Source organism: Heterocephalus glaber, unplaced genomic scaffold (assembly GCF_053883595.1).
Source record: "Heterocephalus glaber isolate CG9 unplaced genomic scaffold, H.glaber_assembly_v1.0 deba00001523, whole genome shotgun sequence".
NCBI classification, from domain to species: Eukaryota; Metazoa; Chordata; class Mammalia; order Rodentia; family Bathyergidae; genus Heterocephalus; species Heterocephalus glaber.
In genome coordinates this window covers 3,988,270-4,001,477 of record NW_028258327.1, presented here as the reverse complement: position 1 = coordinate 4,001,477, position 13,208 = coordinate 3,988,270, and the positions used below count along the sequence as shown (strand labels likewise).

The 13,208-nt window shown below is 33.9% G+C and overlaps 1 pseudogene; it reads right to left on the bottom strand.

The window, feature by feature from the left end:
• LOC101696831 (phosphatidylinositol 3,4,5-trisphosphate 3-phosphatase and dual-specificity protein phosphatase PTEN pseudogene) overlaps positions 1 to 13,208 on the bottom strand; it is a 181,188-nt pseudogene that overhangs the window by 111,153 nt on the left and 56,827 nt on the right.

Genomic DNA, 13,208 nt, shown 5'->3' with positions numbered 1-13,208 from the left:
TGTTTTTCACTGCAAAACTGTCAGTAGCTGAAAATCTTAAACTTTAATGAAAATCCAATACAAAAGTTGATCTGTTAAACAACTAAACTTTATGATAATCGTGAGTTTAAATGTTAGGAAATTTGCATGACTGTGATGGTATGTGTGTTAAATTTCTTATGTATAAGTCTATGTTAGAAATACTCCAGTAGAAAATTTTTGATGATTGACTCCTTTTTAAACTTTCCACTGAAGTAACACATTATTTCCAATACCTAGCTACATCTCCAATATATGTTCTACAAAACTGGTTGAATTTGAAAACTTTCCTCTTCTCTTTTCAATTTGTTATTTATATTCTACATTCTGCCCAAATACCAATAAGTCATCTTTGTTTCATCTATTTCATAAATCAGTAAGGCGAATGTGACAGTAATTTTGACTTTAATTTTTGCTTGAATGAATCAGACAAATTTGGAAATACTGCATATGATTCCATAGTGCCCAACTTCATAAGTACCATTTAGTTACTAGTCTAAAGTTCTCTTTCCTTTATCTTTACAGTTGTGCTCTGTAAATTTGTACATATAAACTGAGTTGATGTCACTAAAATCTGTAATGACACTATAATCAGTGTAGACAGGGTTATACATAATCAAACAGTTGGATATTACTGAATACTGAATAGGGTTTTGTTTTTTGTTTTTGTTTTTGTTTTTTGGTTTTGGTTTTGTTTTCCTTTTTTTGCCATTTGGGACACAAAGTAATTAACCAATATCTACTTTTTTCTCAATTCTCTGGAATTAGAAGTCTGATTTGAAGCTAGCTATATGCCTTATTTCCCAGCTTTATCTGAAGATTGTTACAACCAATAGGATATAAGGAGAATTACTGAATCAAATTTCTGAAAAAAAGCTATTTGAAGAAAGATAATTACTTTTTTATGACTCTTTTGAAATCCCTCTTTTCTGTTTGTTTTTGAAACACAGATTATGACTGAAGCTGAGAAGAAAAACACATAACCTTGAATTGAGTTTTGCAATAGATATAGAATAAAAATTATGGATATGAGCAAAAGGAATTGAGACATTGATATTTTAAAGCTTGCGTTACAGTGACAGAATTCTTATTTTGGAATTATTTTACAGAAGAAAAACAGTTTTGTTTCAATCACTTTTCTAAATGATTATTCATTTAGCATTGCTTAAGTGTGAAAAAGTATGAATCAGTTCATTAATATTGTTTTATTGCTATATAATAATTGTACATATTTATGGAGTACAGTGTGCTTATTTGATACATTTAAATTTTATAAAGATAAAATGGTGTGATTATCCTTTCTATCTGAAGTATTTCTTTGTTATAAGCAGTCAGCACATAGTGGCAATGTTTAGTTAATCAGCAAAAAATGGAGTTTACTGATATCATTAAGAGATGAGGATTATTTTCAGTTTTTTCTGAATATTGAAGTTCCATAATTTTCAGTAACTCAACAAAGAATTTTAAAATCATTTTTACAATTGCAGTAAAGACAGACTTTTCTGGACATTTATAATTAAGATTTCAGCTTTCAAAAAGAATAAACCAAAAAACCTGAAAATGGTTTTAATTTGCCCTAAAGTAAATCTCAAAGAGGAAAATGGCTTACCTATTATTAAAGCTATTTTTTTTAAAGAAAGCTGCAGTTGAATTCAATTACTTCCCCTCCCTTTAATAAGATTGAAATTAAGATAAGTTAAATGCATATACCAAGAAACCCCACTATTATGTAATATTAACACATACTAAAGATATATTCAGAAATTTGCAGTTCAAACATAAAACTAAAGGATCCCTGATACTCAGGCTCTTTTTGTATTATTTTTTCTTTGATGTGACTTAAAAATGAATAAAATTTTAATGATGAAACATGTTTGGTGACACTTGGTAAGGTAAATTTCTTAGGCAATAAAATTAATCACATGAAGAGAAAAGATGAGGTGAAGAAAGAAGAGTAGGAGTAGAAGGATTATGATAATGATGTTTATGATGATTATGATGATTCCCAAAAGATCAGAAATGGGAATATTCAAATTTCTCCATCAAACTCAAAGTTATAAAATCACAAATTTATAAAGGAAGATAATCAAGGATTTACTACTTTTATTGTCTTAGCTTTTAATTTAAAATATAACTATATAACAAGAATGAATGTTACTGAACAATTTTAAAGTGTTAAAAATGAAAGTTGGAGATAAGGTGAATTGTAGCGTAATAATGTCAGCTGTGATGGGCTGATTGCTCCAATTTTCCACAGAATCATTTACATGCCATGCCTTTTACAATAAATACAGCTTGACAGATGACTTTTTTGAAGATCGGAGTTTACTTCTTCATCCCTGAAATGCTTAATGCCCAGATGATGCAAAATTTTAAATTTTATTAACAGCGTGATGTTTCTGAACTCAGGCTTCAAAAGACTTCACAAGCTTAGAAACTCTCACCTGGGCCTCCTTATTTTAACCATGAAAGTAAGACAGTTCTATCGTCCTGGAGGATAAATGCCATATTGAAGAGAGACAAGGTATCCCTGCAAAGATTATGTAATTCCTATGTGCAAAGCCAGATAGCTGATTAGCGGCCACCTGAGAACACCTGAGACACAAAGACCCTGTGCCCCCAGCCTGCTTTGGAATATCCTAAGAGTAATAAATTGTGGTTTAAATTACTCAGTTTTGGAGCTTCCTTCCATAGAAATGTTGTGGTAACAAGTAACTGCTACAATAGCCCAAAATAATTATATCATTTTTGTTACTAACCAAGTGTTTGAATTGTGTTGCAATTATTAGATCTCTTAAAGTAGAATTCCATTTAATGTGAAAGAAGAGAGAAAATGGGTTTAACAGACACTCTCATTTGATATATAAATGAGCAAAAATTAATTGTGAAAATATGAACAACTAATGAAATTTTGTGTGTATTATTTTTTTCATCTATATACTGGCCCTAATAAATGTCTATCCTTTGTAACGTTTTTAAATAGAACACTTTTATTTACAACTGCTACAAGAAAAATTTAAAAATTAGTATAAATATTTTTCAGTGCTTAAATGATGGATCCACATGGAGATTTTAAAAGCAAACATATGTTATGCATCTGGTATTCATCCCAAATGTGTTATAAAAATATAATTTAAATATGATTTAAATGTTATTAGCATCATTAATTAATAAGTGTAAGCAAAAGCTCTGATGCTTAGGAAATGGGAAATATTTTAATAACCCTTTAAAACATAATTTTGTTATTTAATTTTAATACACAAAGCTATATTGACAGGCCACACAGATGAAATATATTAAATATAAATAAAATTAGCTCAAATTTTCAAAAGACGTTTTAAAACCTAGAATACTTATTAGCTTATTTTTTGAGATGGTAACAGTATATTTACTACACATCTTTGTTTTTAAAGAAATAAAACATTAGTAATAAAGTTGAAGTTTCCAACATTCTACATATCCCAGCATCACATTCTCCTTCTAAGGCAACTACTATCATAAATCTGCTAAATATACATGCATGTATAATTTTGCAATGAACATATTTACATATAAACAATATATGATATTAGTCTGTGTTTTAATTATTTTTTTTGCTTAAATTATTTTATTGCTACATTTTAGGTACACAATACATTTACATTTATCATTGGGTGCTTGTACCTGTACATGATGTATCTTGGTTCTTATTTTTTCCCCATTACCCGTGTGCCATTCACTCCTCCACCCCTCCATATTTACATAGACTTCATTTCCATTTTTTTTTCTTTTCTCATACTTTTTCCTTTCCATTCTTTCCTTTCCTCATCTCCTCCAACCACCCTTACCCCTTTGGAACTTTTCCTATTTCAAAGTATCAATTATTAGTTATTAATCCTTTTAATCCTTATTTACACTCTCAGTTTCTCACACTAGAGAAACTATTCTGTATTTATACATGTGTGTCTCATTTATTTCACTTAAGAGTATGGCCTCAATACGCATCCATTTAGCAATAAATGACTCTAGTTTCCCACTCGTTATGGCTGAGGAGTATTCCATTTTATAAAAAAACCACATCTTCTTTATCCAGTTTCTAGTTGATGGGCACTTGGGCTGTTTCCAAGCTTTAGCTATTACAAACTGTGCCGCTATAAACATGGGTGCACATATATCTCTGTGGTATGATTTTTTTAATAATTTGGGGAAAATACCCAGCAGGGGAATAGCAGAGTCAAATGGGACCTCCAGCCCTAAATCTTTGAGGTATCTCCACACTGATTTCCATAGTGGTCACACCAGTCTGCACCCCCACCAACAATGGAGAAGGGTTCCTTTCTCTGTACACCCCTGCCAGCATTTGTTATTGGTTGATTTCTTGATAGCAGCCACTCTTTCTGGGGTGAGGTGGAATCTCAGTGTTTTTTTTCATCTACATCTCTCCAATTACCAGTGATGTTGAACATTTTTTCATAGGTTTGTTTACTGCATTTACTTCTTTGTCTGAGAAATGTCTGTTCATTTCAGAGGCCCATTTTTGAATTGGGTCTTTGAATTTGGGGGTTCTGATTTTTTTCAGTTATTTATATAGTCTAGATAGTAGTCCTTTGTCTGAGGTATAGCTGCTAAAAATTTTTTCACACATTGTAGCTTGTCTCTTAGCTCTGCTGGTGGTTTATCTTGCAGTGCAGAAGCTTTTTACTAAGATGAGATCCCAGGTGTTGATTCTTTGTGCTAGTTCCTGTGCTACTGAGGTTTTGTTCATAAAGTATTTTCCTATGCCAATGTCTTCAAGCATTCTGCCTAACTTATCTTCCAGCAAGTTTAGTGTTTCTGTTTTAATATTTAGATCTTTAATCCACTTTCACCTTAGTTTAGTGCATGGTGATAGATATGAGTCTAGTTTTAATCTTTGGCAGGTTGAAATCCAGTTTTTCCAATACCATTTATTAAATAGGCTATCTTTCCTCCAATGAGGGTGGTTGGCTCCTTTGTCAAAGATGAAGTGGCTGAGTATGTTTGGAGTTGTTTCCGCATCTTCTAATCTATTCCACTGATCCTCAGGTCTGTTTCTTTGCCAATACTATGCTGTTTTTATCACAGTAGTTTTGTAGTATCGTTTCAAGTTGGAGACTGTGATACCCCCTGCCATGTCTCTGTTTCCTGGAATTGCTTTTGCTATTCTAGGTCTCTTCTGGTTCCAAATGAATTTTTGGATTATTTCTCTAGTTCTGTGAAATATATTGTTGGAATTTCAATCGGCATTGCATTAAATCTATATAGTAGTTTGGGAAATATGGCCATTTTCACTATATAGGTTCTTCCTACCCAGGAGCAAGAGATCTCTTTCCATTTTCTTGTATCCTCTTTGATCTCTTTTTTCAGAGTGCTGTAGTTTTCAGTGTAGAGGTCTTTTGCTTCCTTGTTAGAATGATTCATAGATATTTCAAATTTTTTGATGCTATTGTAAAAGGAATTGTTTCCCTAATTTCTCTCTCAGTGAGTCTGTTATTTGTGTACAAGAAGGCTGTTGTTTTTTGAGTGTTGACCTTGTATCCAGCTACTCTACTGAATCTGTCAATTAAGTCTAGAAGTCTTTTGGGTCTTCTATGTAAAGTATCATATCATCAGCAAATAATGACAGTTTAACTTTTTCTTTTCCTATCTTTATTCCTGTTATTTTTATCTCTTTTCTAATTGCTGTGGCTAATGTTTCCAGAACTATATTGAACAGGAGTGGTGATAATGGGCATCCTTGTCTTGTTCCTGATTTTTTCGTGAAAGTTTTCAGTTTTTCACCATTTAATATGATGTTGGCTCTTGTTTTTTCATAGATAGCCTTAATCAGGTTGAGATAGAGACCTTCTATTGCAATTTTCTGTAGGGTTTTTATCATGAATCGGTGCTGGATTTTGTCAAATGCCTTTTCTGCATCTATTGAGATGATCATATGGTTTTGGCCTTGACTCTGTTAATATGGTGTATTACATTTATTGATTTATGAATGTTGAACCATCCTTGCATCCCTGGAATAAATCCGACTTGGTCAGGGTGTATGATCTTCTTGACGACCCCCTGTATTCTGTTTGCCAGTATCTTGTTGAGGATTTTTGCATCTATGTTCATTAGGGAGATTGGCCTGTAGTTCTCTTTTGGGGTTGGGTCTTTTCCTGGTGTTGAAATCAAAGTAACACTTGCTTCCAGGAATGAATTTGGAAGCTTTGCTTCCCTTTCAATTTCCTTGATGAGTTTAAAGAGTAATGGTGTTAGTTCTTCTTTAAATGTATTCTTTAAATGTCTTGTAGAATTCAGCAGTGAAGCCATTAGGACCTGGCTTTTCTTTGTTGGTAAATATTTTATTACATTTTTAATTTCACTCATTGTAATTGGGTGTTTAGAATTTTTATATCTTCTTCATCTAACCTTGGCAATATGTATGTATCTAGCAATCTGTCCATTTCTTCTGTGTTTTCCATTTTACTGGAGTATGAGTTCTTGAAGTAGGTATTGATGATCCTCTGGATTTCTGCTGGGTCTGTTGTGACTTCCACTTTTTTGTTCTTAGTTGCATGGATATGAGCCTTTTCTTTCCCTTTTTTGATAAGGTTGGCTAAAGGTTTATTGATTTTATTTATTCTTTCAAAAAACCAACTCTGATTCATTAATTTTTTGCATCATTCTCTTAGTCTCCATTGCATTGATTTTTGCTTTAATCTTTATAATTTCCACTCTTGTGTGAAGTTTGGGTTTGTTTTTCCCTTCTTTTTCTAGGAGTTTGAGGTTCTGCATTAGGTTATTTATTTGAGTTCTCTCTGTTTTCCTAATATGGGCATTCACTGCTATGAATTTCCCACATAGAACTGCTTTCATTGTGTCCCATAGATTCCTGTATTTTGTAATGGCATTATCATTTACTTGTAGAAACTGTCTAATTTCTTCTTTAATTTCCTCTGTGACTCATTGGTTGTTCAGGAGGGTGTTATTCAATTTCCAGGTGTTTGTGGGAGTTTTGCAGTTTCTCATGTTACTGATCTACAATTTTATTGCACCATGGTCTGATACTACACAGGAGGAAATTTCAGTTTTTTACATTGACTTAGATATGTCCTATGAGCTAGCATGTTGTCTATTTTGGATAATGACCCATGTGCAGCTGAAAAGAATGTGTATTCTGATTTTGTGGGGTGGAACACTCTGTAAATATCTATTAATTCCATTTGTTCAATAGCTTGGTTCAGTTCTTGAATTTCCTTGTTAATTTTTTGTCTAGATGATCTATTTGTGATAGTGGAGTATTGAGGTACCCCCCTACAATTGTACTGATGCTTATTTGGTTTTTAATGTGCATTAATATTTGTTTTGTATAGTTGGGGGCATTCATATTTGGTGCATATATATTAAGGATTGTCATCTCTTCCTCTTGGATTGTTCCCTTCACAAGGATGTAGTTACCATCTTTGTCTCTCTTAATTAGTTTTGATTTGAAATCACTTTGTCTGTGAATAAGGTTGCTACCCCTGCTTTTTTCTAGGTTTCTGTTGTGTGGAGAGCCATTTTCCATCCTTTTACTTTCAGTCTATGAATTTTCTTTTGAGTTAGGTGTATTTCTTGTATACAGCATATTGCTGGATTTTGCTTCTTAATCCATTCTGTCAGTCTACTTTGTTTGATTGGTGAATTGAGGCCATTAACATTGATAGTTATAATTCATAGATATTGACTCATCCTTGTCATGATGTTTTACTGTTGTTGGCTCTTATTTCTTTTTCCCACTTTCCCTTTAATTTCTTACCTTGCCTGGTGGCTTCCCTCTGTTGAGCCTCATGGAGTTGTGACCTTTGTTGCCTTTTTCTTGGATATTGCTTAGAATTGTTTGGAGTGCTGGTTTGGTGTTCATGAAATTTCTCAGGTATTCTTTGTCATAGAAGTATCTAATTTCCTCATCGATTTTGAAAGATAATTTTCCAGGATACAACAGTAGGTTGGAAGTTATTTTCTTTTAGGCCTTGAAATACTTCACTCCAGGCTCTCCTTTAGTTGAGGGTTTGTATTGAGAAGTCTGCCGTGATTTTGATGGGCTTTCCTTTATAGGTGATTTGTTTCTTTTCTCTAACTGCCTGTAGGATATTGTTCTTCTGTTGGGTTTCTGGGATCTTGACTATTATATGTCTAGTTGTAGATTATTTTTGATTGGGTCTAGGTGGAGTTCTATATGCCTCATTTCTCTGTATGTCCAATTCCCCACCTCTGTCTGGGAAGTTTTCTACTATTCTATGAACAGTTTTTTGTGTCAGTTGTACTTTCTCCTTTTTTTTTTTTTGGACTCTTATCAGTATTATGTTATTCTTCTTTGCATCATCTAGCACCTGCTGAATTGATTTCTCATGGTCCCTTACTATTTTTAAGAAATCTCTGTTTTCATGGTCCTTCACCACAATCCTGTCTTCTATATCTGATATTCTATCTTCAGATTCTCTTAATCTGCTCTGCATGCTTTCAATGGAGTTTTTAATCTCTAGAATATCTGTTTGAATCTGTTTCATGGATTCCATTTCTTTCTTATGCTGGGCATTCATGGCATCCAGCATGTTTCTGGGCTCATCTATTTTTTTTTTTTATCAGTTTCTGTTCTAGAACCTCTAATCATGTCTTTCCCTCTGCTCACCATCTCTGTAGTTATCTGGGAGATTATTTCTGCTTTGAATTTTTCTAGATCCTCATTCATCTGTTTTGTTACTTCATGTGCTATCAGTTCAGGGTGTCCAGGTGGTTGCTTATCAGACTTTTCCACCTCATTTCCCCCAGAATTTGCCTTTCGTGGGGTGGAAGCGAGTTTGTGACTTGCTTAAATGTCTTTTCCTTTTTGTTTTGATACTGTTCTTGGTTTAGTTCCTGGGTTGATATTTTGAAGTTGCTTATTGTAAGTATCTTTGTTGATGTATTTAGAACCCTTATGGAATGATTGCTTCTCAGCAATGTCTTCCAGATATTGATGGTCTTTAGGTTTTGAGTCTCTAATAGCTCTGAGCCTATCTCATTTTCATTATACCAGGAAGGACTACTGATTAGATCAATCAAAACACCTTAGCCCAAGTGATACAATCGGCAACACCATAGCATCAAATACATCCCAAAAAATGACAATTTGTGGTAGTTATTAATCTATCACCTTTAACAATGAAGGGCCTCCTTCAGGTTATGTCTCTGCTGTCACAATAGACAGTGTGGGTAGCAGTGTGCAGTTATAAGTCAGTGAGTCTCAGTAAGCTAGTCCCAGATGCTTCAGATTCAGGCAGATTTATGTCTGCAAGTCCCAAGTTGAGCTCCTGTCCTTCTGCAGGGTTGCACTCTGCAAGGTTCTATTGCAGGTTTCAGCTGCCTTTCCCCTGAAGAAAGTTCAGGTTCCAATGGCAGCTGATGATCCCTCCAACTTACGAAGCACGGTGGTCTGTTGTGCCTTTTTTGCAGAGATTCTCTTCATTTTTCCATTGGGTTTGTTTTCATCAGGGAGCCTGAGAGAGACCCTCTCTCTGTTGTTCACTTCTGCAGCTCAGGACAATGGCTTTTACTTCGCCCTGTGCCTCTGCAGCATTTAACCAAGTAGCTGCACAGCCAGAAGGCCAGAGGCAGGTGGGGGCTATTGTTGGAGGTGTCCATGTGGCCAAGCTGGCAGCTGGTGGGCATGCCCGGGGTGGGGGGGTCCTCCTCACCCTGTCTTGGGTTGCAAGCTGGTGGAGCAAGCTGGAGGAAGCAGGTCCCAGTCAGGCTGCAAAAGCTTGGCCCTACTCGGCCACACTTGGCCCCCCTATTACTTTTGAAGAGACGTGTTAGATGCTATTGGTACAAACAATATTAAAAGCCAAATTTCACTGCCTAAAATTTGTGTTAAAGATTCTAGATAAAAATAGTATTAAGGCTCTTACTAAAGGGTATTTTCAACATAATTATTCCTTAGCAGTTAGAAAAATGAAAGTAATATATTGAGTTTTATACAGTAATTATACAACATAGTGAGAGATAGTATTCCACAAATGCAAGACTACTTAAATATTCTATAATGAAGATGGACATGATGGTATAGTCCCAGCATCCTAGGAAGCTGGAGGATAGCAAATTCAAGACCAGTCTGCACAGCTTGTTGAGTTAGACCCTGTAATACACAATACACACACACACACACACACACACACACACACACACAGAGCTGATGATGTAGCTCAGTGAAAAGGTCTTAGGTGCAATTTCCAATGCTAAAAACAACCCATAATCACATAAATAGACTAATGAAGACAAATTACACAATCATCAATGGAAGAAGAAAATCATGAAGGATTTCCAATCTACATGGATTCAACAAAGTCATAGAATACAACATAAATATACAAATATCAATTGTGTTTCTTTGTATAACAATGCATAAACAAAAGCACAGATTCAAAATATATTATAATTTAAAATTAGCCAGGCATGGTTGCACATGCCTGTAATCTCAGCATATAGGAGCCTGAGGCAGGTGGATTGCTATAAATTTGAGGCCAGCCTGGGCTTCATAGTGAGATCAGGGCCAGCCTGAATGATGTAGTGGGATCCTCTCTTCAAAAAATAAAATAATTTTGGGGACCAAGCATGTATATCAGAGGTCTTGCACCTGCCTCGTAAGTCCAAGGTCCTGAGTTCGATTCCTGGAACTGGGGAAAAATAAAATGAAATAAAATAATTCCAATGAAAATGGGACAGTTAGAAATAAATTTAAAATATATGTTATATTGGATTGGGTCCTCTAGAGAAACAGAATCAATAGAAAATATGTACATGCAAATAAATATAAAATTATTCAAAAAATTCATTAGACAGGCTTACAGGATCAGCAATGGGAGAATCCATGACTGTCTATATGCTGGGGAGCTGGAAGATATGCTCGTCACTCATTCCAAGAAGCTGAACACCACAGAGAAAAATGGATCAGGAATTAAGTTACAGTCTGAAACTGAGGGTCTAGAACCTCCCTGAGATTTGCTGATATGAGTCTGCATGTCAAAGCTGAAGAAACTGGAGTCTGATGTCCACAGGCAATGGCAAAAACAAATGATGCACCTGTTCAACTAGAGAGAAATTTTTCAAATATACATCAACTTCCTCCCTCTTTCTTGTTTGTTTTATATCAGGTACAACCCTATTAGTAGGTATAAGCCACAGGTGTATCCCTGCCTCAGTTTGCTGGCCTGCATGCCAATAATCTCTGGGAACAATTCACATACATAGTTAGAAGGGTGCTTTACTAATCTAGGCATGCCTTAATTCAGTCAAGTTGACCTTTATTACAATTAATAGTCACATGTGCAATAAAGATACAAGAATGATGAAATGAATGATGAAATAAATAAATGAGGAGGTAGACTGTGTTCATATTTTGAGAGATTTAACAGAGTTGAGATGTAGGTATTCTTCAAACTCATCTTCAGGTTTGATGCAGTTCCTGTTGAAATGCCAAGAAGAGTATTCAAATATCCAAGACACATTTTCTACAATTTCATGGAAGTGAAAGAGTACTCTAATATCTAGAACAATTATTGAAAGAATATAAAGGGAGGAAGCAGTATCTACCTATTTTAAGGCTGATTATATATCATTAGTAATCAAAACAGTATGATATTGCAAAGGAATTGACATATAGATCAAAAGAAGGGTAAAAAAGTCAAAAATATACACTCACAAAATGCACATTTTGCCAAATTTTCAAATACAATAAAATTACGTTGATAACTTTTAATCCAATATTAAATATGACACTAATCAAATAAACTATAAAAATATTCATACATTATACTTCATCAAAATTTTTAAAAATCATGTTTCATGAAAGACCCAGTTAGAGATTAGTTACACAGGATACAAACTGAAAGTAACAGCTGCTATCCACATGTTTAACATAGAACAAGCATTTCAAATATATAAAGAAGTCTTAAACCTTAAAAACTAAGAAATGTAATTAGAAAATGGCCAGAAAAATAAAAATGAACATTTCACCAAGCAGGATGTACTGATATCAAGTAAGCACATGAAAATATAGTGAACATTGTTAGGCAATAATAGGGAAAAGAAAAATAAAATCACAATGATAAAGGACTACATATCAATTAAAATGATTAAATTAATAGCATAATGACAATACAAAATGGCAAGCAACATAAGGGAATACTGAATTTTCATACATTCCAAATATGCATATAAGATGGTATAACACTCTGAAAATGCTAAACCACACTGACTTTTTAATTATATCATGTTCCTAAGCATTTTTCTCAGTGAAATGAAACCCTAAGTTCACACAGAAAAAACCTATTTGCAGATATTCCCAGAAACATTATTTTTAATAGCCAAAAATTGTACACAACCTTATTACCTTTCTGTTGGTAGTAGTTAATCAAACTGTTGCTTTCATATCTTGAAATACTACTTGTCAATAGAAAGGAATGAACTATTAATTTCTACAACAGTATCCATGGAGATCAAGGGCATTATACTGAGTGAAAATTCTAACCTAGGCTAACATGCCACCCCATGTTAGCCCACTCTATATTTTCTAGGGTGTACCTTTATTTTATTTTTTATTTTTATTTTCCCAAATTTGCTGTGCAGAGCTAGTTTCTCCCTTATCCTTCATTTTTAATTTTCCTTTTTAATTTTCCCTACCTCAAATAAATGTGATACTTTACCACCATGAAAAAAAAGAAATTCTAATTTCAAAAAGCTACATATACAGTAAGTTTCCATTTATGTAAGATTATTGAACTGTCAAAAATAGGAAATAAATTAGCTGGTAGTGTTTAAAATATTAGATAGCATTTATAAATAGCATTGTTAAATTGGGGGGTAATGAAATCCTTCTATTTCGTGGATTTGATGGTGGTAAAGCACATCTCTATGTGACACCACTTTATACAATTACACACATATAAGACACAAATAAGTACACAGAAAATTGGTGAAACCTAAATAAAATCTGTAATTTAACAGTCTTGTGTGACTGTGAATACTCTGGTGTCCTATTTGTTGTGTGATTATGTGAAATATCACCAGTAGAGGGAATCCAGGCAATGGGTTGATAAGACTCTGCAGCATTTAGAGGATCTTCTCCCTATTCAGATTGTATTACTTTCCATTTCCAAGAGTCCAGAAATAAACATTTGTAATTAATGAATGATACGAAA